At 38.3% G+C, this 5,261-nt stretch overlaps 1 non-coding gene across 1 annotated transcript; it reads right to left on the bottom strand.

The window, feature by feature from the left end:
- Positions 1-4,127: 4,127 nt before the first annotated feature.
- On the bottom strand, positions 4,128-4,201 carry TRNAT-UGU (transfer RNA threonine (anticodon UGU)). Its single transcript has one exon. It is a non-coding gene; the product is annotated as a tRNA-Thr (tRNA).
- Between the last annotated feature and the right edge of the window lie 1,060 nt (positions 4,202-5,261).

The following is a 5,261-nucleotide window of genomic DNA, read 5'->3' as shown; positions in this document are numbered from 1 at the left end:
CAGAGTAGAGAATCGGTATAATATGTCCTATACATAAAACAATGAGACAAATTGGAATGATCAAATTACAGAGGCATAACATTATTGAATTTAACGTACAAAATATCAGGAATCTTAAATGATAGAATAAAGAACTACACAGAGAGGCTACTAGATGAATATCAATGTGGATTTAGATCAAATAGAAGTACAACAGATCAACTATTCGTAACAAGATACATAATAGAAAAGCACTATGAACACTATGAACTACATGCATTTTGTAGATTTCAAACAGGCCTTTGACAGTGTAAGAATAGAATAATTATTGCAGATCATGAGACAATTAAACTACCCAGATAAAGTAGTGAGACTAATAAAAATGATCACTGAGCATACAATAGCAAGTGTTAAAGTTGAAAATGAGATAAGCACTCCTTGTATCATCAACAGCGGAGTAAAACAGGGAGATGGGCTGTCAACTACCCTTTTCAACATTGCACTTCACAAAGCCATTAGTACAATTAACAAAAGGCAGACTATATTTACCAAGACTAGTCAAATCTGTGCCTAACCAGATGATGTAGCAATCATAGCAAGGACAGAAAATTCAATGTAACAAGTATTTCAACAACTACAAACAGAAACAGAGAAAGTAGGACTACAGGTAAACACTGAAAACACAAAATGCATGATTGTATCACCTAAAAGCAGATATAGACAAATGCACAGCATACAAATAGAGGATACAGAAATACAAACAGTTCAAATCTTTAAAAACCTGGGAATGGCAATATATAACAATAATCAACTTAGTAAAACAATTTTGGACAGAATGCAATCAAGCAACAAAGTATACTACGCCAATCTACAGTTATTGAAGAGCAAGCTAATCGACAGGAGAACTAAAATGAAAGTATATAAAACCTTAGTGAGACAAGTAATTACGTACATCTCTGAAGTGTGGACTCTCTCGAAGGAAGATGAAAACCACCTGAGAGTTCTTGAAAGAAGAATAATCAGGAAAATCTATGGACCCGTAAGGACGAATGATGAATGGAGAATACAAAATAATGAAAACTTAGATGGAATACTCGATGGACAAGATATAGTTTGATTCATAAAATCACAAAGAATCAGATGGATGGGGCACGTCAAAAGAATGCGAGAGGAAAGATTGCAAAAAAAAAACAATGAAAGAAAGAATGTATTCAAAGAGGAGAAGAGGGAAACCAAAATCAAGATGAAGAGATGAAGTCATCCAGGACCTGAAGAAGATGGAAATAAGAGAATGGGAGAGAAGAATACAAAATAGAGAAGACTGGAGACACGTCGCGGAAGAGGCGAAGGCCCACCAGGGGTTGTAGAGCCGGATGGTAAGATAAGATAAGATCATCAATTAAGAGCAACTCACCTCATTTACTGAAAGAAAATGAGAACATTTCGACGGCTGATCATCAATTGAGAGTAACTCACCTAATGTATTGAAATAAATCGGAACATTTCGACGGGTAGTCATCAATTAAGAGCAACTCACCTCGTTTACTGAAATAATGTCAGTACACTTAAGACAGACGTTGCTTTTGTGCAACATGCCATTTCCAGCCGATAGATTCTAAACAAGTTTCTTCAGCATCTCTAAGGAAATAGAAAATTGGGAACTTGTTCGTACCATCAAAGTAACACATTTCAAAGCATAGGCCTACTTAAGTTTTCTTTTTTTCGTGGTGTTAGTTGCTCTTACTTACTGTTACAATATTTTAAGCCAGTAAGTAAGTAGTATCACATAAAAGTCGAGACGCATACTCTCAATATACGGTATATGGTTGTATAAGTGAAAATTGTATTTATTTTACGTCGCTTTTCATCTAGTTTTGGCTAATTGCGACGGTGCGCATAAGTAGTGATTAGGTTACATTAGCGAAGGGACACTCTCAAAGAATACTCATTCCCACACCGTGAGTCGAATCAAGAAATTTCAGTTGCGAAATATTAAGTCGACAACTTTACATGCTAGAAAGTATAGTGCATATCATTACAATGTAATGCAGTAAAGATGATATTTACTGAGATAAACATGTTATGAAATGTAGTCGTCACGAAATAAATATAGCAATAGTAAAGCAAATAAGGATTATTGTAATGTCAGAGGATGAATATATGCGGAAAGCGATGTGATGAAAGACCATTAATGACAATCAATATATTTAAGAATATGGCATTTGATATGAAGTGGCCGCGGTGGCTCAGTCGGTAACGCGTCTGATTACCATGCTCAAGGTCCCGGGTTCGATCCCCGGCCGGTTCAAATCCGGGAACTTTTCTAACGGTGGAAGCGGCCCCGGCGCCCACCCAGCGTCGAATAACATGGGTACCTGGGGGAAACCCTGGGGGGTAAAGGCGGTCAGGGGCGTGATGCTGATCACATCACCCCCACTCACGACCGGATCAAGAAAGTGTGGGGCGTTACCCCCACATCCCCTATACGCCTTCATGGCGTGGTGCTATGCACAGGGGAACACTTTACCTTTTTTTTTTTACCTTTATATGAAGTGAGCATATTGCTCACAAAGTTGTGGCGGATCATATAATTGAATATGTCAAAAAGCAAGCCTGTGGCTCACAAAAGTAAGATATTTGACACTGAATTTAGACTACCAAATAGATAGGCACCGGATAGTTATGCATTTGCATATTGCGTATGCAACTGTAGCTATATTATAAACGTTTTTTGATAAATGCATATTGCATATGAAAATGCATGCATGAATCATATGTATAAACTTCTTGCATATTTGAGAGCCAACAACCACTCCTAAAATTGTATTTTACGTTTGTAAGTTGACCGTATTGTTTTCATAATAAAGCTACATCCTATTTCCTTCCGGCCCTGGTGTTTATTCTACACTTTCTTTTACAAAACAAGGAGATAAGCTTTCGTCATTCTTGCTGTACGATTAAATATACTCTTTTGGAGAAAGAAACGACAACAATGCAATTGACAGCCTCTACATGATCTTGAACTTGACGTGTCATATCAGGGACGGCGACAGGGGTGGGCACGGGTGGGCAAGCGCCCACCCAAAAATTCCTGCGCCCACCCGATTGCCCACCCAATCAAATTCAATAAGTACATATACTTGGATATATAAATGATTCAATATATAAGTGTATTCTGGTGTTCATAACATGTATATTTTACTTGTGAATATTATGTATGCTAGAAATGTTCACATATTATAATATAATATAATTATCAACCCATAAAAAGCCAATTTTGTCATTAGAAAGTGAAAGTAATTACTAGAGCTATTGAAACAAAAAACTGTGATAAAATTGATACCTCTATGATGCTGACACTCAAAATACAAACTGTCATAAATTATTAATTTGACAGTGGTTCCAGGCGCCAGGGACTCGTTGACCTGAAAGAAAAAAGTTTCCAGGTTATGCTGCACAGGATAGAGGTTGACATTCTAGTGTGTTCGAAATAGTCACGTCATACAACCCAAGAAATCTATGAAAAATAGTTGAATTATTACTTGTACGGTGATCAACTTCGATGAATTCCATGTGTCCTAATAATTTTGTTACCTCAGAAAATGCGTTCATGTAACCATACGTGTACGAGGGTCACGTATGGTATATTTTGAGCCTAACAATGAAAAAAACGGGAATTTGGCATTGAAAACTGCTTTATTGTTTTTCGAAGTATTCTCCTTTATGGTCAATACACTTTTGCATTCGTTCGAACCATTTATCAAAGCAGTTTTTCCAATCTTCTTGAGACACCTCCATAATATGATTTTTGAACGCATCAACGGCGTCTTCCGCCGACGAAAATCGTTGTCCACGCAATTTATTCTTGACATTCGGGAACAAGAAGAAGTCATTGGATGCCAAATCAGGACTGTACGGCGGATGACCCATCAATTCGATTTTTTGACTGTTCATAAAGTCGGTTGTTAGACGAGATGTGTGACATCTGGCATTGTTTTGATGAAGAATGATCCGACGGCGTTTGTGTTTTCCGTATTTGACCGAAGACCTCTGGCTTTGGTTTTGGGTTGGTGTTTTAAGTCCACTTTATGCACAGTAAGGCTAATCGGGACTGGACCTACAGTTTAAAGTGGGATCCGAACCACTTGTGCCTCCACCGGGAATCGAACCCGGGACCTCTTGATTACAAGGCAATGACGCTACCACTGCGCCATGGGGAGGCCAAAGACCTCTGGCAAACAAATTGTTGTGTACCATTCAGAGTTGACCGTTCTACGTTCCTCTAAAGGCACAGTTGCCACATGACCAGTTTTCCCGAAAAAACAGGCGACCATTTGTTTGGATGTGCTTCGACCGCGAACAACTTTTGTTGGATTGGGTTCATCTTGAAACACCCATATAGTCGACTGCTGTTTACGTTCCGGCTCATATGCATATATCCATGTTACAATCTTATATACGTCTTTTGAAGCACCACGATTGTATTTATTGAGCATTTGTTTGCACCAATTGACGCGAGCGTCTTTTTGAGTTTTTTGTCAAATTGTGTGGGATCCAACGAGAACATACCTTTCTCACAGCTAAATGATCATGTAATATTTTATATATGCTGGTGGAACTAATGCCTATGGTTGCCTCAATCTCACAGTATGTCACATGACGATCTTGCAGTATTAGGCTTTGCACAGCATCAATGTTTTCTTGAACAACAACTGATTTTGGACGACCTTCGCGAATCTCGTCGGTGAGCGAATGGCGGCTACGATTAAATTCGTTATACCAGCGTTTCACAGTGGCAAAGGATGGGGCTTCATCGCCAAATGTGGAAGTAAGTTGATCGATGCACTCTTGTCTTGATAATCCACGTCGAAAATCATCGCACGAAAATGTTCACGAGTTAATTCCATTTTATTGTTGTCGTGCAATCTCCAAGGCAACATAAACAACACAAATGAAGCTATTGACAAAACATTTGAAGTACGTTATGGTCAATAATGCCAGACGATTCCGTGCAAACGTCAAATCGCGCCTAAGTTCAATCAGTGTTGCCAAGGCTCAAAATATAAATAGTGACCCTCGTATTGCTTCTCCCGCATTAGTAACATGACAGTTCCGAAAACGAATATCTACTTAGCTAATAATCTCTTCAATTCTGAACAGATTTTTCAATCTGACTTGTTTATTACTTATGAGTGATATTTTGTCAAAATAGCCTTTCATTAGCCTAGGAATACTTCATGGACAGTGAAAAAGGAATTGGTTTTCCGTGTGTGTTTTAAATT

The sequence above is a fragment of the Lepisma saccharinum genome, chromosome 1 (genome assembly GCF_977018435.1).
Source record: "Lepisma saccharinum chromosome 1, izLepSacc3.1, whole genome shotgun sequence".
Lineage (NCBI taxonomy): Eukaryota > Metazoa > Arthropoda > Insecta > Zygentoma > Lepismatidae > Lepisma > Lepisma saccharinum.
Note: the sequence above shows the minus strand (reverse complement) of the source record. Positions and strands in the feature narration are given on the sequence as shown.